Raw genomic sequence first — 23,332 nt, forward strand, 5'->3', positions numbered from 1 at the left:
TGGAGCTGGCCTATGCGCAGTGCTGATGTGCGCAAGGAGTGCCGCGCCACACAGGGGTGTCCCCCGCGTAGGGGAGCCCCACGCGCAAGGAGTGCACCCATAAGGAGAGCCGCCCAGCGCGAAGGAGGAAGCAGCCTGCCGAGGAATGGCGCCGCACACACTTCCCGTGCCGCTGTGACAACAGAAGTGGACAAAGAAACAAGACGCAGTAAAAAGACACAGAAAACAGACAACCGGGGGAGGGGAGGGGAATTAAATAAATAAAATTAAATCTTAAAAAAAAAAAAAAAGAATTCACATGATTTGATGGAGTTAATAAAATTAAAAAAAAAAAAAAAGAAGAAAGCACTGGCCTAATTTGTTAATGTAAAGACATTTTGTGGACTTAAATCATCAGTAACTTGACTGCATCTATGACTGATTACATCTAAAATCAACTGAGGAGATTGCCTTCAACAATGATAAATATCTTATCCAATCAGCTGAAGGCTTTATAAGGAGAAATAATGATTATAGCAGTCAGAAGAAAGAATTTCCATCTCTACTTCAGCCAGACAGCTTCTCCTGGGAAATTCACCAGAAACCTTCATCATCACCAAGTGCAATGAATGTCCCATGATGATGGAGGAGGTTATGGTTATGGGAGGAGTGGGGTGAGGGGGGTGGGGGTATATGGGGACCTCGTATTTTTTTAATGCAACATTAAAAATAAATTAATTAATTTAAAAAAAAAGAAAGAAAGAAACCTTCATCAGAGTTCCCAGCTTACAGCCTGCCTTATAGAATTTGGGCTTGCCTATCCCCACAGTTGCATGAGACAATTCTTATAAAAATCTCGTATTTACCCATAACTTCTGTCAGTTCTCTTTCCCTAGAGAACCCTGACTAAAAGAGCATGCGTTCAAGGAAAGAATTCCAGAGACCCAGGCCAGAGCTCCATCTTTATAGCAATATAACAGAACATAAAATCACAAGTTAGGAGAGGAGGCAAGATGGCGGCTGAGTGAACTTCCGGGTTACTAGCTCCTGGGGGGAATCGGCTGGGAGGCGTCGGAGACTCTTTGGGACCGGGCTGTTTCGGGATTTTTCCTGGTCCGGAGGTGTCTGGACATCGATTTGGAGGGAAGGTAACAGAGAGGATCCGTCTGTGAAATATACACAGAGATCCCAGCTACGTGTGGAGGATTCCCTCCTTGGGTAGGCGGAGCCGAGGCAGCTAGCACCGCGCCGAGCCCCGGCGGGCGGCGGCCAGGGTAGCCTAGCTGGGCCGCGGTGGGCCGCGGGCGGGGGATCCGAGCCACACCGCGGCGGGCGGCGGGCGGGAGAGCCAAGCCGCGCTGCGCCGTGGCGGGCAGCGGGCGGGGGAACCGAGCCCAGCCGAGCCCAGCCGAGCCCAGCCGAACCCAGCCGCGCGGTGGCGGGTGGCGGGTGGGAGAGCTGAGCTGCGCTGTGCCGCAGCGGGTGGTGGGCGAGGGAGCCGAGCCCAGCCGAGCCTAGCCGCGCCGTGGCGGGCGGCGGGCGGGAAAGCCGAGCCCCGCTGCACTGGGGCGGGCGGTGGGCGGGGAAGCCGAGCCCAGCCGAGCCCAGCTGAGCCGCGGCAGGCGGCGGGCAGGGGACCCGAGCCCAACCGTGCCCAGCCAAGCCCAGCCAAGCCGCGGCGGGCGGCGGGCGGCGGGCGGGGGACTAGAGCCCAGCCGAGCCCAGCCAAGCCCAGCCAAGCCTGGTGGCGGGGTTTCTGTTCTTTGTTTTTTGTTTTCTTTTTATTTTTTATTTCTTGTTGTTGTTGTTGTTGTTGTTGTTTTTTAATCCTCTCTTTCTTGTCCCTAATATTCTTCTTATACTATTTTACCTTAACAATACAATAGGTCCTACAGGAAATACCTCATATTTGCTGGGTTTCCTTACCCTCCACTGCCCCATTTCTCTGTGAATAGATTTAGCCTATCTACACTATCCCCTTTCCCCTACAACTTGATATCCTCCACCATCTGCTATCTCTCCTATATTCCATCTCCCTTTCTTTGATCCACAAAGTGTCTAACTCTTAATTTCTAATACCTTTGTTTAGTTTTCCATCTGGTATTCGTCCCTGAAACTATTACCTTTCTTTTCTCTTTCCCTCTCTCACGAAAACAATAGCCTCTTAGTACGTACCACATTCCTCCCATATTCAGTCGTCTACCTCATTATAGGTACTTTCCTACTACTATAACTCTACACAATTTACATGATCTAACCTCCATCCTCCCAGAACTCATATTGTTGCTTTGTTAACATAGATCACCAATACTACTTCACACTTTTTCCTTCCTTACACAATTGCCTTTCCCCAGCACTAATACTTTCCTTTAAAGTGAGCTTAACTAGCAATAAGAAATTGGAATAAGAAGAACAAAATGACAAAGAGAAGATATAATACTTACGCAAAAACAACAGCTAATTAATCTCCAAGACTAGACAAAGAAGCTAAGGAACTGATTAAACCCGTCAAGAAAAAATGTTGACAAGACAGCAACAAAAATCTACAAACCAAACCAGTAATCAGGAAAACATGGCTGAATCCAATCAACAAACAGAAAATCAGGAAAGGGGGCAGGACTTTGCACAAGCAATGAAAGATCTCAGAACATTTATCACCGACAAATTTGATGAAGTAATGAAAGAGGTTAACAGCATGAAGACAACACTTGGAGGGGAAATTGCAGACATGCGCAAAAAAATAACAGATATGATGGAAATGAACACCACAATTCAAGAAATCAAAAATACAGTTGCAGCAAATATCAGCAGACTAGAAGAGGCAGAGCAGAGAATTAGTGATGTGGAAGACAGTGCATTGGAAATCAAACAGATAGTAGAAGTGGTCAATAAAAAGGTAGAAAAAATCCAGATAGGACTTAGGGACCTGAATGATAATGCAAAACGCTCAAACATACGTATTATAGGCATTCCAGAAGGAGAAGAGAAGGGAAAGGGGTCAGAAGGAGTGTTGCAGGAAATAATGAATGAAAACTTCCCAAATCTACTGAAAGAGACAGATGTACATATCCAAGAAGCACAGCGCACTCCACTGGTCATAAACCCCAACAGGCCCACCCCAAGACATATACTTGTCAAATTATCCAATGCTCAAGACAAAGAAAAAATTCTAAAAGCAGCAAGAGAAAAGAAAACCATCACATACAAGGGAAACTCTATAAGATTAAGTGCTGATTTCTCATCTGAAACGATGGAGGCAAGAAGGCAGTGGTATGATATAGTCAAGGTACTAAAGGAAAAAAATTTCCAACCAAGAATACTCTATCCAGCTAAACTAGCATTCAAAAATGATGGAGAGTTCAAAATATTCACAGATAAACAGAAACTGAAAGAGTATATCAACAAGAAACCTCCCCTTCAAGAAATTCTAAAGGGAGTTCTGCAGGAAGAAAGGAAAAAACAGGACAGTCAGAGATGGAGGAGAGTGTAAAAGCAAAAAGAAAGACAAAAATAGAAGGGGAAAATAAAATAATACAAACAAAATATAACAAACACAAATCCAACCAAAATATGGCTACCATAAATAACTCTCTAAACGTAATAACACTGAATGTCAACGGATTAAACTCACCTATCAAAAGATTCAGACTGGGACACTGGATAAGGAAATACGACCCATCTATATGCTGCCTACAAGAGACACATCTTAGACCCAGAGACTCATGGAGGTTGAAAGTGAATGGCTGGAAAACAATCATACAAGCAAACAACAACCAAAAAAAGGCAGGAGTAGCTATATTAATATCAGACAAAATAGACTTTAAATGCGAAACAATTGTGAGAGACAAAGAAGGATACTATATTTTAGTGAAAGGGACAATCTGTCAAGAAGATCGAACAATCATAAATATTTATGCTCCTAACAAGGGTGCCTCTAAATATGTGAGGCAAACGCTGGAAAAACTAAGTGAAAGAATAGATGCATCTACAATTATAGTGGGGGATTTTAATACACCACTATCAACTCTGGACAGAACATCTCAAAAGAGAATCACTAAAAAAACAAAACATTTGAACAGTATATTAGAAGAGCTGGATCTAATAGACACATATAGATCATTACACCCAAACACAGCAGGATATACATTTTTCTCAAGCGCACATGGAACATTCTCCAAGATTGACCATATGCTAGGCCACAAAGAAAGGCTTAATGAATTCAGAAAGATCGAAATCATACAAAACAATATCTCTGACCACAGTGGAGTGAAGCTGGAAATTTGCAAGGGACAGAGACCCAGACTTCACACGACAATTTGGAAATTAAACAGCACACTCTTGGAAAAACAGTGGGTCAAAGAGGAAATCTCAAAAGAAATCAGTGACTACCTTGAAACAAATGATAATGATAACACAACATACCAAAATTTATGGGATGCAGCAAAAGCGGTACTGAGAGGGAAATTTATAGCCATAAATTCATATATCAAAAAAGAAGAAAGACCAAAAATTGGAGAACTAACTGCACTTTTGACGGAATTAGAAAAACAACAACAAAGTAATCCAACAGGAAGAAGAAGGAAGGAAATAACAAAGATAAGAGCAGAACTAAATGAAATAGAAAATAAGAAAGCACTTGAAAAAATAAACAAGACCAAGAGCTGGTTTTTTGAGAAGATCAACAAAATTGACAAACCTTTAGCGAGACTAACAAAGAAAAAAAGAGAAAAGATGCAAATACACAAAATAAGAAATGAGAAAGGTGATATCACCACTGACCCCACAGAAATAAAGACTATCATAAGAGGATACTTTGAAAAACTATATTCCAACAAAAATGACAATTTAGAGGAAATGGACAAATTCCTAGAAACACATAAGCAGCCCATACTGATGAAAGAAGAAATTGATGATCTTAACAAACCAATCACAAGCAAAGAGATAGAATCAGTTATTAAAAATCTCCCAACTAAGAAGAGCCCAGGGCCAGACAGCTTCACAGGTGAATTCTACAAAACATTCCGGAAAGAACTAACACCAATCCTGTTGAAACTATTCCAAAAAATCGAAACAGAAGGAACACTGCCTAATTCCTTCTATGATGCCAACATTACCCTAGTACCAAAGCCAAACAAAGACACCACAAGAAAGGAAAATTACAGACCAATTTCTCTAATGAACCTAGACACAAAAATACTTAACAAAATACTTGCTAATCGTATTCAACAACACATTAAACGAATTATACACCATGACCAAGTGGGATTTATTCCAGGTATGCAAGGATGGTTCAACATAAGAAAATCAATCAATGTAATACACCATATAAACAGATTGAGAGAAAAAAACCACATGATTATATCTATAGATGCAGAAAAGGCATTTGACAAAATACAGCACCCCTTCCTGATAAAAACACTCCAAAAGATCGGAATACAAGGAAACTTTTTGAACATGATAAAGAGTATATATGAAAAACCTAAAGCCAACATTGCTTACAATGGCGAAATCCTGACATCCTTCCCTCTAAACTCAGGAACAAGACAAGGATGCCCATTGTCTCCGCTCCTATTTAACATTGTCTTGGAAGTACTTGCTCGAGCACTGAGACAAGAACCAGATATAAAAGGCATTCAAATTGGAAGGGAAGAAGTCAAAATTTCATTATTTGCAGATGACATGATCCTATATATAGAAAACCCTGAGAGATCTACAACAAAGCTCCTAGAACTCATAAATGAGTTTAGCAAAGTCGCAGGTTATAAGATCAATGCGCAAAAATCAGTAGCATTTCTGTACACCAATAATGAGCAAGATCAGGAGGAAATCAAGAAACAAATACCATTCACAATAGTAAATAAAAAAATCAAATACTTAGGAATAAATTTAACTAAAGAGGTAAAAAACTTATACATTGAGAACTATACAAGATTGTTCAAGGAAATCAAAGAAGACCTAAATAAATGGAAGAATATTCCCTGTTCATGGATAGGAAGACTGAATATTATTAAGATGTCTATCCTACCAAAACTGATCTACACATTCAATGCAATCCCAATAAAAATCAACACAGCCTTCTTTAAGGAACTAGAAAAACTAACTATGAAATTTATTTGGAATAGAAAGAGGCCCCGAATAGCCAAAGACATATTGAAAAAGAAAAACGAAATAGGAGGAATCACACTTCCTGACTTCAAAACATACTACAAAGCTACAGTAGTGAAAACAGCATGGTACTGGCATAAGGAGAGACACACAGACCAATGGAATCGAATTGAAAGTTCAGATATAGAACCTCATGTATATAGCCATATAATATTCGATAAAGCCACCAAACCCTCTCAACTGGGAGAGAATGGCCTATTCAACAAATGGTGCCTGGAGAACTGGATAGCCATATGTAGAAGAATGAAAGAGGATTACCATCTCACACCTTATACAAAGATCAACTCAAGATGGATCAAAGACCTAAATATAAGAGCCAAGACCATAAAGACCTTAGAAAGCAGTGTAGGGAAACATCTACAGGACCTTGTAATAGGAAATGGCTTCATGAATATCACACCAAAAGCACGAGCAGCAAAAGAACAAATAGATAAATGGGACTACCTCAAAATTAAAGCCTTCTGCACCTCAAAGGAGTTTGTCAAGAAAGTAAAAAGGGAACCCACACAATGGGAGAAAATATTTGGCAACCATATATCTGATAAGAGACTTATAACTTGCATATATAAAGAACTCATATATCTCGAAAACAAAAAGATAAACAACCCATTTAAAAAATGGGAAAAAGATTTAAACAGACACTTCTCCAAAGAAGAAATACAAATGGCTAAAAAGCACATGAAAAAATGCTCCAAATCTCTAGCTATCAGGGAAATGCAAATCAAAACTACAATGAGATACCATCTTACTCCCATAAGATTGGCAGCCATGAAAAAAACAGTAGAATACAAATGCTGGAGAGGATGTGAAGAAAGGGGAACACTCATCCATTGCTGGTGGGAATGAAGAAGGATCCAACCATTCTGGAGGACAGTTTGGTGGTTTCTCAAAAAATTATCCATAGATTTGCCATATGACCCAGCAATACCACTGCTGGGTATATACCCATCAGATCTGAAAACAAGGACACAAACCGATATATGTACACCAATGTTCATAGCAGCATTGTTCACTATCGCCAAAAGTTGGAATCAATCCAAATGTCCATCAACAGATGAGTGGATCAATAAAATGTGGTATATACACACAATGGAATACTACTCAGCTGTAAGAACCAATACACTACAATCGCACGTGATAACATGGATGAACCTTGAGAATCTTATGTTGAGTGAAGCAACCCAGGCATTGAAGGACAAACACTATATGACCTCAATGATTTGAAATAAGTTAACTGCCTCTGAGAGCTAGAGTCTGGAAAAGTGGCTTACAGGAAATCGGGGGGTGGAGGAAGGATGTGAGTTAATGTCTGCAGGGGTGGAATCTGTGATGAGCTGGCGGTAAGTATGAGCACAAAGAAGGGACAAAATGGGGGCAAGGGGTTACCTTCAGGTGGGGTTTTCTGGGTTTCAAGGGGGCTGGGGATGAGAAGAGGGGTAATATGGTCCAAGAAATAGGTGGGAGGGAGGGGCAACATACGAACATGGGAGAGTGTCAGAAGTTCGTTGAGAACTAAATGTTGAGTAAAACATATCAAAGTATAAGTAGGAGGGTTACCTGGTTAGGACGCTCAGGGGGTATGGTCTGATGTGGGATGGACTCCGGAGGGAATAGCTGAAGGCTCATTTTGCCAAGGTGGGTTCTACCATTGGGTGGGGTGGACCCATATCCTGGGGAAGACTAATGCCGTCGAATAGAGAGAACTGTATCTCTCATGAGAAAGGACAGCTCCCAGGGCATTAGATTGGCAGGCATTGTGGGCCCTAAGGGGAGGGGAAAATGGATGTGCAATGGATGGAACAAAGGTAAATAAGGGGGCAAAAGAGGAGCTATGTGAGAGTACACGAGGATGAATATAAAACAGCTAATATTACACCAAAAACTTATAGGGGACGACAAACTAATAATGAAAACCATAAGACAAAACATAGGATAACTAAAAAACTTAGAAAACTGTACAACCTAAAGTATGGACCACATAGTAAGCACAAATGTCACCTTGTTTCAAAACTAGTTTCGGAATCTGTACATCAGTTTCAGGAAATATGATATGAATAAGTTAAAAGATTATTGCTGTGAAAGGGAAAAGGTTTTATGGTGGATCTGGGGAAATACTGTATATTGTATATATGAATTTCGGTGATCTAAGACTCTTCTGAAGCTGACATTATGTTGGGATTCACTTTACGGGAAGTTTTGGATCACAGAGTGGTTCAACAATGGCAGCGGAGGAATACTGATATGGGATGTTATTGACAGGATATATATGGTTGACAGGGAGTTATACAGGGCATATGCCCAGGGTATATGGTAATGTCTATATATACTCATAGTGGAAACAATTGAAAACAACAGCTGGGGGGGTACTGGGCTCCTGACCGGGGGGTCACTGTTGTGGGCCCTGGGAGAGCAGCGGCAATCCTCCAGGTGCAACGGCAAGAACCAGGAAGGCCCAACAGTGGGCTCTTGATACTAATGGCTACACTTTTGAGCCTATACACCTGCAATAAGAACAAGGCCTAGAGTAGCATTGTGCCTGGGGGTTTCCTCCTGACAGCCTTCATGTTACTCAAATGTGGCCACTCTCACAGCCAAACTCAGCGTGTAGATGCGATGCATTCCCCCCAGCGTGGGACATGACACCCGGGGATGAGCTTCCCTGGCACCGAGGGATCACTACCACATACCAGCAGAAGAAGCAACTAGAAAATGACCTTGAATTAAAGATTCAATGCGGAAGAGCAGAATATACCTGTCTACATATAATAACATGACTTCGGGAAGTGGTTTGACCTAATGTAAGGGGGAAATGGAAAGGAGAAATGAGATTATAAGGCTGTGAGTCTCTAAAAAAGAGTCTGGAGGTTGTCGGAAGGAATACCCCTATGTACAACTGAACAGAGCCTAAGAGACAGATAAGGTAGATACAACCCCAGGTATTGGTTCTTTTGAGGGATAAAGAGACCCACGGGTTCTATGGTCATGGCAGAAGGGGTTCACTGCCATGACAGATGGCCCTTCTTTGGAGCTGGTGTTTCTGCGTGATGGAATTGGACTCAGAGGGGATCTCTTTTCACAAGACTTGCATGCTACTTTATTGGAATTGTAGTTGGTGCTGGGTTTAAGATATATGTAGGGGATTTGAATCTCTGGACTGATAATATGACACCCAGGCCCAGAGCCTCAACAGACTTCAGCTCCTACACTTTGATTTATTGGACTTACTCCACTCAGCTAACATGGAGTTGAAGAAGGTCAACCACCACAACATGGAGCCCAGAGTGTCTACAACTAGAAGCGGAAGGAGTGCATCCAGTACCCATGTGGAATCTAAGCCCTCACTTGACATAGGTGTGCAATGGACACAACCAATCCAATGTCCACAGAGAAAATGTGGAATGGGTGTGGGAACGGTAGCCATGGGGGCTGCTGGGTTTGGGGAATGGGAGGAAGAGATGAGATGTGGAGGTGTTTTCGGGACATGGAGTTGTCCTGGATAGTGCTTCACGGACAATTACAGGACACTGTAGATCCCCCCAGGGCCCACTGGATGGAACGTGAGAGAGTCTGGGCTATGATGTGGACCATTGACTATGGGGTGCAGTGATGCTCAGAGATGAACTTACCAGGTGCAATGGATGTGTCATGATGATGGGAGAGAGTGTTGCTGTGGGGGGAGTGGGGGGTGAGGGCGGTGGGGTTGAATGGGACCTCATTTTTTTTTAATGTAATTAAAAATAATAATAATAAATAAATAATTTTTTAAAAAATCACAAGTTAACCACATCTTGGATTCAGCTTTCCCATCTATAGAATTAAATTATCAATCTTTAATATTTTATAATAAATAATATACAACAAAAGCCCTTCCTTCTCTTTAGAACCCAATTCACAGAAGACGGATGGAGTTTCATTTCATTAAGCAAAGACTAACCCCTATTATGTAGCAAGGTGATTTCCTATCTTTTCATTACCAAAGTCCATTTTGTTGTTTTACTACATTTATCACATTTTTCTCCATTTTTAAAATCAAAGACATTTAATTTTCAGTATCTGATACACATGAGGTAGTCGGTGAAATCATACAAGTTTGCCTAACTTAGCTAAATTCAAATTGGTGATGTTTTAAGTACAGTCTTTTCCCATGCCAAGGTTTGACAGATGAGCCTATAGGGCTCTATGAACATTCAGAGACCTCAGAAGGGACCTCAAGTTGGAAACCTTGCTTCTTAGGCATGAGTCCTTCAGATTAAATCTAATGTAGATCCCTCTCTACCTGCACTAATATTTATTCTAGTATGCTAGTATTACCATACTGAAGTTAGCATATATGCAGTCACTTCACAGAAATACTAAATCACTACATAAATCCTTCCAGAGAAATATAACTTGCAATTAATAGCAACAACAAAATGCACATACTCATTTTCTATACCTTACGGAAATAAGAGCAGCTGATGTTTTTCACCTCATGTTTAAGCTGCTTCTCTTTCATTTGACCATTTACTGTGTCCCAGATACTGCACTAGGCACTTTAAATACATCATACCATTTAATCTTTACTACATCCCTATAATATAATATCTCCTCATTTTAAAGGGGGAGGACATTGAAATTAAGAGAAATTTAAAAGCTTGCCATAGCTAATGAGAAGACTGTCTTCACTGCATATTCCATACCCTTGAGAGTAATTTATTCATTTAATGAATATTTATTGAGGACCTGGGCACCTGGGATGTAGTATTAAACAAAGCAAATGGTTGCCCACAGGGAATGTATAGTCTGGTGGAATTGTATCTTAACTATGAAGTTATACTCTATCATAAAAAAGCATCCTTATCCCCACCACTTAGAAAGAATTGCTAATCAGCATTTTCACAAGGGTCACCAAGAATTGGATGGTTTATCAGAATAAGCACTAGACCCTGAGTGAGACCATCTTAGGTTTTCTATGGTTCTGGAGATTTCCTAAAATTGTATTTATAATTGTCTTATGTTAGTAGAACTCAAAGGACAAAACTGATATCAGTCTGTGTGATGGGGCTTTTCTTTCATAGATTATTTTTTCTTCCCCTTGAAAAATAGAAGTCTAGGCTATACAAATATTCAGGGTGCAGAATACAATTTGGCTCAAAATGTATCATAAACTAGATTATTTTAAAACTATTCAAAATTGTCTGGTAACAAATATTGTAAGGCCTCACTAATATGAAGTAAATGCAAAGAATAAACAAATGGAGTTAAAACCTAGAGTATAAGTTACTAGGACATAGGATGAAGACTGAAAAGAGGTACTGGTTATTAATATATAGAGAGTTTTTAATTAGCTTGACTCTAAAAGTGTGGAAATGGATAGAGCTAATGGTACCACAATAAGTAAGTATAACTAACAGGGATGGTTTCTAAATGGGATTGTGGCTGAAAGGGGTAGTTTAGGGACATAAATGTCATTTGACAGAAAGCTAGAGAATAAGAACTAAATAAAAGTGAACCTTGGTGATGGATGAGGATTTTGATTAATAGAACAAATACAAGTATGCTCTTCTATGAGCTGGAATATGTACATCACTATTACAAGGTGGTAAGAATATGGTGATGCATGGGAAAAATACAATTAATGTAATTTATGACTACAGTTAACAGCAATATTGTAATATTCTTGTATCAGTGTCAAAGAGGAATGATTATCAATATAGGGTAAATAATAGGAGATATGGGATTTTTTTTTTTGGACTAAGGAAAATTTTTAAAAATTGACTGAAGCAATGACTGCACAATTTGGTGATGAAAGTGAGAACCACTGAGTGTACACTTTGGATGGATTGTACAAGGCATGGGACTGTATGACACAGTGAACCATGTGGTAGAAGATAGACTATGGTTAACTGTACAAGTATGAGAGCATTCTCTCATGAGTGATAACAAATATACAAAACTAATATATGGTGTTAATGATAAGGGATATGGAAAAAAATATACCAAATGTAAGCTATGGACCATAGCTACAAGTAATATTTTGATAATGTCCTTTCATAATCTGTAACAAATGTTCCACAACAATGCAAGTTATTGGTGGAGGGATAATGTATGGGAATTCTGCACATAATGCAAGATTATTTTGTAAGCTGACAACTTCCCTAATAAAAGTATATGTATTTTTTTAAAAATGGCCTGGCAAAGAAATGTTTTGAGTTTTACTATTGCTAACCTTATCTCTAAGTTACATTAAAATAGTTGCACTAAATGGAATTAAACCCTCATTCCTCCAACAGAATACTGAAGAAGAAATACATCAATAAAGAGTAAGCACTCACTTCTCTTACTCTAGCCTTAAAGGAGAAAGACTGGTGCCCCTTTGCTGGGCACAGGAACTGAGGAGGGCTCTGAAAAATGGCTAATGTCCAATCCAGGCGGGAACTCTGAAACCCAGTTTAGAACTGCCCCGAGAGTAAGTTAACTAACTGAAAATGGAGGTTCCAGTAAGCCAAGTGGTGCTCTGCAGGAGCTGTCAATGTCTGGCCCACCAACAGCACTATCCAGCCAGTAAATGAAGGCCCAGGTGGTGAGAGACCCCAGATGGAAAGAGGCAGGAGGTGGGGTCTTTCTTTTTTTCTCTTTGGGAGACTAGTGTTCAAAGGACATAATTTGTTGAAACGCACCTGGATAAAAGAAACAGGCTGTCTTTAAATTAAGCTAACTCAGAAGTCATTCTGCAATAGCTCACAAATACCACCATTTAACTCACAAGTGCATCATAAGAATGTAATGAGATCATTTAGTTTCAACTGGCTAATTCAGAGTATGTTACATAACATAAATGCTCACAAATTTTTTTTAAGAAAATAACCATTACAGTTATTTAATCTATTAAATGAAAATGTCTGAGTGTAACATAGCACTAGACCAATATGATTTCTAGACTGGCATAATGTAGACAATTCTTGACCATCATTTGAATGCCAAAATTCAAAAGGATAAAAGAGGGAAAGGCAATAAAATAACCCTAATCCACACTGCGGTTATCCAACCTCTCAATTATAAAGATTATCTGAACTTGGAAAGAGCAGGATGGGAGTAATTGCATTTTACACAGGTGAAAGAAATCAACTCAATTAGAAATCTACAACTCCTTTTTTTATATTAATATAATAATAATAACCACCACAATTCTTTAACTCAGGTGCAGGTATTTTTCAAAGAATAAATACACATACAAAAATCAAATTACAGTGATTATATTCACAATACAATTATAGTAGTAATTATGCTCAATTTATTTGGGAATATAGAAAGCAGTTTTACAAGGAAATATTTTTAAACACCTCAAATTCACTTCTGAAAATGAATCAAGCATTTTAGAAGACAAATAACTGAGCAAGAAGCATTAAAGGGGCTCTAACATAATACTGTTCTTTCTCAACTATTTTTAACCACTGAAGGATTCATTCCTTATTATATAATTTATTCCTATCCATGATTTAAGCAGCTACTTTTGCTCTTCACCACATTTATTCATTTATTCCTGCCTCAACAAGATGTTAGTTTAACTAACCAAAGGAACGAACTGTGAAGGATTTTACTAATCTAAAATACACTTTATTTGAGGGCATTTTTGGAGAGAGCATTCAGTAAAAAACAAAGCAGAGACACTCCAATTTACTGTTGTCAATCAATGATCTAACATTAAAAAAAAAAGTTTTAAGATAACATTCAATAATATAATAGAATCAAATTTGTTTGGGTGAGTTATGAGACCTCAATTCTTCCCATGAGTCCTAAAACTTCTTCTTTCCATGTTGGACACACTACATGCTGAAGTGGCTGTTCTATAATTGTAAAGGAGCACTTACACTTAATTCCCAGGTTTTTTTGAGGAAGCATATTCACATAGAATATTTCCCTCCATGTAGTTCAAGAGCTGTTACATAGATTCATTTAGTAATTTCAGTGATAATAGATTATGAAAATCATTTTGCTCTATTCTAATACCCTAATGTACAATATTTTTACTCAGAGATTTTAAATATATGGGAATAATATAGCTCCAGGGTCATAACCATTCATTCTTATTCAGATGACTTCTGGGGAACTTTTAAAAGATTCTTTTGAGAAGAGTTTAAGTAAATATTAAAGGATTTCACAAATTCAGTAGTTTCTTAGGTTGTGGAGTCTTCAGCTCTGGTAAAATTCCCAGCTTAGTGATTTCTGTAAACATCCCTTGCTTACCCAAGCTTTCCACAACTTTGCCTGAAAATCCTAGGTTTGAGGTATAATCACAAAGAGAAGCTAGAGAATACTTTCTCCATCTGATGCATTTTGTGAAGAAAAGTTTTGTACTTCAAGAGAGCAGACACTTGCCACCTAGATTTTTAAATTTCCTTCAAGTTCCAGATTTCATACCATTTACTGGGTGTTTTTTTTTTCTTCTTCATTGCATTCATATGTTCATGCAATAGCAAAACCACAAGATATCAATCACTCCTCAATTAAGACTCAAAGATCATACCAATCTAAATCTCATTAACTGGTACCATGAGTTCCCAAAATACAATTTCAATTTACTGGTAAAGATTAAAAGGCACAGTTGGCATTTGTACTGAAATGAGCAATCAGTGGTGGGTGAAGGGCTATCAGTCTCAGAGTTTTATTCTATTTATAAGCTTATGTAGTAATTTTAAGAGACTTATGAAGTGAGATTTCTAGACAAGAAAATAGAGAACTAGAACTAGTCAATCCCTAGTAATTCTACCACTAGAAAAGCTTTTAAGTCCCTGCTTCTGCCAGACCCCTTTCCTCAACTAACTAATAAACAAACAAACAAACAAATGCAGAGGCCCTTAGCTTGAGAGAATAATTTTTGAAATATTTTAAAAGATATGGTTGAAAGAGACCCCAAATCAAAGCATTCTTCTTGACTTCTTTCTCTCTCACAAACCCACATCCAATCCATCAACAACTCCTGCCAGCCTCATATTCCAAATTTTTCTATTCTAACCCCATTCTCTGCCAGTTCATTGTGGCTGGCATCCTGTGAAGAAATCATGAAACAAGTGGCAAGCTTCAAGGCCCTTGTCTCTTCTCAATAAAGTGGAGCTCACTCAGGCCCTCAGCACTACTCCTCTTTGACGAAGTCTGTCTCCCAGCTGAATTACCCTGCAAGTTTCCTGCCATTTTCATTACAACATTTGGTGAGATAGATTCTGTATGGTTAAGAGCAAAGACCATGACTACCAGTGATCAGTGAGGTTTGTTGGGAGCAAAATTGCCCACCCCTACTTGTTACCATCTGACCACATGAAAATAAGCATGTTCAGAGAATGCAAAAGAAGATGTAAAGCAAACACTGGGGCTGATGGGTGCCCACTTGAAGAAAAGGATGTTTCTGGTGGGTGAATATGATTCATTAACTAATGCCACCATTGTTAGGACCCCACCGTGTCTCCACAAGTAGTTCCCAGAAACTTTTACTGTTGGGCCTTCCCAGTATCAACCACTGGTTCCTCATCTGCATCCACTGACTACAATTTCCAACTGTCTTGGGAGAGTTGTAATTGTGAGAATATGGTTCAACTGACTCTAAAATTTTGCAGAGAGCTAGCCTAAGAAGGACACCCACTGGAAAGAGAAAGTTCAACAGGAGGAAGAGAAGAATCTTCAAACTGAGAAGAAAGAAGAGAAGAGGATGACTTCAAACCCTGGACCTGAGGAGAAGTTGCAAAAAAGTGAGAAGTTGGCCATTGAGGCAAGGATAAGGACACCTTTGTTCACCTGCCCAAGAATAACTTTGTGTTGATAATTTTAAGTGCAAATTCTCCAATGAGAACACCCTTTTTTGTAGTGTTGCCATACATTGCAAGCATTTTAGTCAGGATGACTAGTCCCTGTGGTGTGCTGAATATAGCACACCTCTTGCTCACCCAGAACTACAAGAATGCATACTCATCACTGAGATGCTATAGAGGCTGGAAAAACTGAAGAAGAGGTCTTTGCCAGTGTCTTCCTCTATGGAACCAATTTTGGTTTTGGATTCAGGAGCTTCTGGGGCCAGAAGTTTGCTTTCCCTCTGAGTCCAGATTGAAAGATAGCCTGTGACTAATTTAAAAGGTTGAAACTAGATCCTGGAAATGAAGAGACCTAATGAAGGGTGTGAAAGAGCTTTCCAGAAAATGGACAAAACCTTCAGTTCAAGCAAGATCTTCAAGTGAGCATTCTAGAGTGGTGAGTTATTAAAGGAAACCAAACATTGAGAATCCCAGAATTTAACCACTTCTCTCCACTGCCATGGGTACCACCATGTAAGCCACCGTCTTTTCCACTTCCACTACTATAATAGTCTCCTAACTAATTTTCCTGCTTCCACACCTGTCTACTAGTCTATACTTCACAAGAAACCAAATTGATTCTTTTCAAATATAAGCCAGATCGTGTTACTCCTCTGTCAAAAATGTTCCAAAGGCATTCCATAAATATAATCAGATTTTATACTTAAACAAAACATTGACAGAGTGATTTGAGGTCCTCCTTGCTCCACATTGTTTCTCCCAGGTGACAAATCCTCCACCTCCTTATTTAAAAATAATTTTATTTTTATCTTAAAAATGGGGTCCTTTGAGGGTAATTCCCTAACTTTTTCCTTGTTGCTTTCTCTACAGACCTCCTGATTATGCCCCTTCAGGTCCTACCATCATCCTGAGGGTCTTCAATATCTATTTAGGCCTTGATACCTTATGTCCAGTTATCTTCTAGGAAAATCCTAATCCTCCAATTCCACTTCCTGTACAATTAATTATTCAAGTATCCCACAAACTTCTCTTCCAGTTTGCTGTCTGAAAGATTCTTACTCAACCCTCATTGAAATCTCTATTTCATTAGCCTGTAGTCTGTGCTGCCAAATCTTTTTTCTTTTTTACTTCCTTCCTTCCTTATCCCTCTTTGATTTCATGGTCCATAATTTCAATGATTGTCTTAAAATACCCTAAACTTTCTTGTCCTCTTGTCCTTTTGCTGGTCAGGAAAATTTCAATTCTAGATTGCAACTATTATATTCTCTATACTGGTTGAAGAAAATCACAAAACAAAATAGAATGACTCCATTTTAAACTCATGTTCACCAACACAAACAGGCTCCCACCATTACCTGGCACCCCAAATAGAATTCCCTATTCAACCCATTCTCTCCCTCTCCATAATGGCTTTATTTTACTCCACTCTCCTCATATCTGAAACCCCCACCTTCCCCCTTCCTACTTACTGAGAAAATAAAATGACATGCTCTTCATGGATTGTTGTTTTAGTTTTCAAGACTGGTCAAGCAAACACCATGCAATGGTTTGACTTAAACAATATGAATTTATTTGCTCATGGTTAAGAGGCTAAAAGAAAGTCCAAATAAAGGCATCATCAAGTCAGTGCTTTCTCCCCAAAGACTGTGGCATGCTGGAGCTGTCAGATGATCCTTGGTCCTTAGCTTGTCATGTGGCAAAGCACACGACATCTTCTTTTGGCCTCTCTGTTCTCTTGTTCGCATTGACTTTCAGCTTCTTCCTTCCTGTGGCTTTTGGTCTCTCTCCCTCTCTCTCTCTGTTTGAATTTCATTCCACCTTAAAGGACTCCAATAATAAGATTGAGACTTATTCTGATTGAGGTGGTCCACACCTTAACTGATGGATTCTCATCAAAAGGTCCTGTTTACAATGGGTTCATATACAGGAACAGATTAAGTTTAAGAACCTGTTTTTCTGGGGTACATGTACATAAAGCTCCAAACTACCACAAATGTTAAGTATATAAAGATCCCAATTAAAAAATTGAAATTAATGGTATTTATCACAAAACAGTAGAAAAAAAATAAATAAGAGGGTAATAAAAAGAGGAAAGGGGGGGAGGCAAAGAAAATGCATAATGCATAGTAAATAGAAAGCACAAAGTAAGATGGCATAAATGAATTCAAATATGTCAGTAATCATCATAAATACAAGTAGATTAAAATTCCATTTAAATGACAGAGATTTCAGATTGGATACAGAAAATAAAATAAAATCTGGTTATATGTAATTTATAAGAGATATACCTCAACAATAATGATTCAGAAAGGTTAAAAGTTAAGTGATGAAAAGATATTCCTAGCAAATAATAACTAGCACAAATAGGCTAAGTAACTTGCCAATTTCTCACAGCTAGAGAGAAGTGGATTTATTTCAATATCATTTAAAGTGAAATTTAAAGAAAAAGTCCTATCATTAGGATTTTAGGAATAAAGAAGTTTAGTGCATGATAATTAAAGAACAATTCATGAGGATGATATAAGAGTTCTAAACCTGTACACATTTAACTTACTTCAATTATATAAAGGAAAAATTTACCAAACTATAAGGAGATATTTGAAAATCTGTCATTATGATGAGTGAAATTTTAACACATCTCTTAACAATAGTTAATACTAATTTAGTATTCAATAGCATTAATGCTTATCAAGCACTTTTCTAAATACTCGATATATTAATTCATTTACTCTTACTCAGCATCTCTATGTAGATGTCTAATAGACTCTCAAACTTAACACACCCCAAATCAAACTCCTGATTTTCAATCCCTAAATTTGCCCCACCCACAGTTCTCCCCATCTCAACTGATGGCGGCTCCATTCCTCAAGTTGCCCAGGCCAAAAATCTTGGAGTGATCCTTAGTGCTCATTTTCTCTCATATCCCATATCCAATAGGTCAGGAACTCCTGCTGGCTCTATCTTCAAAGTACGTCCAAAATCCAGTGACCTCTCCCTCCCTCCCATGCTTTCCTCTAGTCCAAGCTGCATCATTTTCCACCTGTATTCATTCAGTAGCCTGTAATTAGTCTCACTGCTTTCTCACTGTCCGCCATACAAGTTGTTCCCAAAACAGTAGTGAGGGTGGTTCTTTGATAAATAAGTCAGATGGCATCACCCATTTGCCAAAACCCCTGACTCCCATTTTACTTAGATTGAATGTCAAAACTACTAATAATAGCCCTACAGATGGGACTTCCCGTTACGTGTCAGATCAGTTCTTCTATCATGCTCTCCCTTGCTCACTACACTCCAACAAAACTGGCCTCCTGAAACTTACACCATTCCAAGCATTTTCTGGCCCCATATTTTTAGTACTGGCTCTTCCCTCTGCCCAGAACACTCATGCCCCAGATAACAGCATGGCTAGCTCCCTCACTCCCTCCAGATCACTACTCATCACCTGGATGATGCTTAGCCTGACCTGCTTAGATGAAAGAACCTGCCTCCTATTTCCACCCTCAGCTCTCCCAATTCCCCTTACTACGTTATTTTCATAGCAAAGAAGATAATTCTAAGATATTATTTATTTTAGTATTTCTTATACTTATTTTTTGTCTTCCTTCAAGAGAACGTAAGCTCTAAGAAAGAAGGAATTTTTGCCTATTTCATTCCTGTAGAATTGCATGGACCTAGAAAATAACTGGCACGGGGTGGGCGTTCCATCAATTTTTGTGAAATGAGTACAGAAATGAGTGTTTTAAAAAATCACTAGGGGTAGATTGTATTACATCCCAAAATTATAGATGAGGAAACTGTTGCTCAAATAGGCTAAGTAACTTGCCCAATTTCTCACAGCTAGAGAATAAAAGAACAGGGATTTGCTTCCGTTTTCCCTCACACGTCTTTAACTTCTGTGCTGCACTGACTATCAATTGTTGCTTGGCAGCAACTGAGAAGTCGAGCCAATAACAACATTAAAGAAAGCCCGCGAGCGAGATGCCAGGTAGTGGAGTAGGGAACGCGAGGCTGCACTCCTCCAGGAACTGCCGGAAGGAAAGCCTGCTTACCTGGCTGAAGGGAAGCCGCGCGAGCGCGGGGGCGAGCAGAGAGCGCCGCTAGGGAGGGCGAACCTAGTCGGACCGGAGAGAGAGAAGCCCCGGGAGACAGGGTTGGCTAGCCAGCATCTGCCAGCGCTGAGGGAGAGGGAAGCCTGGGAAGTGATCTGGCTGGAAGAACAGCCCTCAGTCGGCTCAGTGAGGAAAGCCACCAGGGGACCAAGGGTTTATCCCAGGGCCCAGCAGGCACTCGGGAAGGGGAAGCGGGACCAGCGCTCAGCCCGCTCCAGGGGAGAGAGGAGTAGGCGGGGAGGGCAGATAGGGCGGGCAAACCGGATCTCAGCTGCAAAGGGAGAGACACTAACCTGTTAAAGCAGCTTCAGGGAAAGTGGCGCGAACCGATCAGGTGGATTGTCATACCCACTCGCCCTGGGAGGGAGCGGAACTGGGGCAGTTGGGGGGGGTGGGCTGGCAGGCGCACAACTGCCCAGGTGAGAGGGAAACCGAGAGAGGCAGCCCTGAGCTGTCAGGCGCGCAACCAGCCCAGAGGAGAAGGGGGTCAGAGAGCGATCCAGCGGGTCTTTAGCAGCCAGCCAGCTCCCTAGGGGAGGGGGGGCGGCAGGAGAAGTAGCATCTTAACAGGAAACTTAGAGATTTTTTTAAGGTTTTTTTTTTTCCTTTATTTTTAAAGAAGCCCCTCCAACACTTTCCCCCTTAACATCTTTCATCAGTGTGGTACATTTGTTAAAATTGATGAACACATATTGAAGCATTGCTATTAAGCATGGTCTATAGTTTACATTATGGTTTACACTTTACACTGCACAACTGTACAGGTTTTGACAAAATAGATAATGGCTTGTATCTGTCATTATAATATCATTCAGAACAATTCCAATGTCCCAAAAATGACCCATGTTACACTGATTCTCCCCTTTCCTTCCCCTCAGAATCTCTGGTGACCACTGTCTTTATATCAGTGTTATGAGTTCTTTCATTACTAGAGTAATAGTAAGTCTACTTCAGTCCATAGTTGCCTTCCCCTCTTAAGTTTGTTCATTCCTCAATCTTGAGGATTGGGGGATAATGATACCCACTTGGCTGAGATCCCATGGGGCAGATGAGTGGAACTGTCTTGCTTGCAGTTGTAGATACTCTGGTCTTTTTCTTTGGAATGTGTGTTATCATCATCCTTTGTTAGTTGTCCTGGGTGAGTCTGATGAACGGGAGAGTAGGTATTGGCTGCAACTCTGAGATTCAGGGCTCAAACAGCATACGAACAGCCAGAAGATTTAAGTCTCTGGGGCATATATTTAATAGGTATAGTGCTAATTATAGGTTCAAATAAAAGGGGCAGAAGAACCATGTGTAGGATACTTATAAATGAGTCTAACTCTGATACACTGGGGAGATGAGTTATCGTATATTACAAGGTAAGGCCCAATGACAGGGTGTCAATTTCCTGGATTTTTCTGCCCTGCCTTTAGTGTCTAGATGTCTCTAGACACTGTTTACTATGGCAGTCAGTCAGATCCTTCTCAGATGTGGGTAAGCATAACCTCTAGAATGACCTACCAACTCACATCGAAGTCTAAAAACTCATTTGTATTTAATATTTCACCCTTATGGTTTAGGTCTTTTTCCAAATGCATTGCTAGTTGGCACTTGGTATTAATCCTTCAGTGGCAGGGAGGTTCATCCCCAGAAGTCATGTTCTACATTGAGGGGAAGGTAATGAGTTTATATGCTGAGTTTGGCTTAGAGAGAGGGCACATTTGAGCAACAAGGAGGCTTTCAGGAGGTAACTCTTAGGCAATATATATTACTAAGCTAAGTTTAGATTTCACAAGAACAAGATTCATAAATACAAACATCAGTATCAAGGACCTGGCATAATGGTTTGTCCTTTGCTAGGCAGTGCCCATGTACTCTAGAGAGAATCTAGAGATTCTTGCCACTCTATGAGAGAATGTAGCAGGACTCCCAAGGATGGGAATTCAATATTCTGTCAGTTATTCTGTGGGTCTCCACCCACAAAGACTACACCCCATGACCACATGAGCACATTCATATTCCCCAGAGGCATATCCCAGGTGCACTCCTCTTCCCACATACCCCCACCACTGATACCCCGCACCAGTGATCTCCCCGCCACTGTTGTAACACTAATGCAATCTAAAACCTCCCCAAAAACAAAGCCAAAATTTTAAATTAAAGCTAAAAATTTTTTTGCATTGTGCCTTCATCCCTGTATTATCTGTTACTTTTTGTGTATTTTCTTCTGTATGTTCCCCCAGTGTCTTTTTTTTTTTTTTTTCCACTTTATTTCCCAAAAAGGTTTGGGTTCCAGAAAAGTCACAGAGAAAATATAAAGATTTCCAATACACCCCCCTGCCCGCCATCCTTCGCTACCAATAACATCCTACGTGAATATGGTATATTTGTTACAATTGATCAACAAATATAGAAGCATTGCTACTAACCATGGTTAGTGGTTTACATTATGGTTTACCTTTTGAACATACACTTATGTAAGTTCTGACAAATATATAATAGCCTGTATCCATCATTGCAAGATCATGCAGAACAATTCCAATGCCCCCAAAATGCCCTTTGTTACTGCCATTCTTCCCTCCCCTTGGAACCTATAACAACCACTAAGTTTCAGTTTTTGAACAATAAGATTCATAGGTACATGCATTAATATTGAAGACTTGACATACTGGTCTGTTTTCTTTTATTACATGATGCCTGTGTACTTGAGATGTTCTTGCCTTCCAAGTTGAGAACATAGCTGGACTCACCAGGATGGGAGCTTAATATTTTCTTGTTTATTATGCCTTGTTTCCTTGTTAATTGTGTATTTATTGTTTATTTTATCTTTTTTTTCTCTACATCCAGAACCTTACTTGCAGAGGACAGGCCGCGAGGTGACTGACTGGTCAGCACTGGCAGCCTGAGGAGTTTTCTAGTGGCCTAAGAAAGAGGCCTGCCTAATTTCGGGACTTGGAGTTGTCCTGGGTGGTGCTTCACGGACAATTACGGGACATTGTAGATCCCCCCAGGGCCCACTGGATGGAACGTGGGAGAGTGTGGGCTATGATGTGGACCATTAACTATGAGGTGCAGCGATGCCCAGAGATGTACTTACCAAATGCAATGGATGTGTCATGATGATGGGAGAGAGTGTTGCTGTGGGGGGAGTGGGGGGTGGGGGCGGTGGGGTTGAATGGGACTTCATATTTTTTTAATGTAATATTTTTTTAAAAATGAATTAAAAAAAAAGAAAAAAAAAGAGGCCTATTTTTCCTTTGTATTTTTCTTTTTACTTTTTTTAAATTTTTTATCTTATTGTCTTTCTTTTCTTTC

General features: G+C 39.8%; 1 long non-coding RNA gene across 3 annotated transcripts in view; it reads right to left on the minus strand.

Annotated features, from left to right (window-relative positions):
• The window catches only part of LOC139440000 (uncharacterized), a 43,705-nt gene extending 23,296 nt beyond the window's left edge, over positions 1-20,409 (minus strand). For 2 of the 3 annotated variants that reach the window (XR_011650103.1, XR_011650102.1), the window contains exon 1: positions 19,976-20,259. This is a non-coding gene — a long non-coding RNA (uncharacterized lncRNA). Of the gene's footprint in view, positions 1-19,975; positions 20,260-20,328 lie in introns of those variants that run through there. The other variant, XR_011650104.1, reaches the window with a different exon arrangement.
• Positions 20,410-23,332: the final 2,923 nt, after the last annotated feature.

Source organism: Dasypus novemcinctus, chromosome 11 (assembly GCF_030445035.2).
Source record: "Dasypus novemcinctus isolate mDasNov1 chromosome 11, mDasNov1.1.hap2, whole genome shotgun sequence".
NCBI classification, from domain to species: Eukaryota; Metazoa; Chordata; class Mammalia; order Cingulata; family Dasypodidae; genus Dasypus; species Dasypus novemcinctus.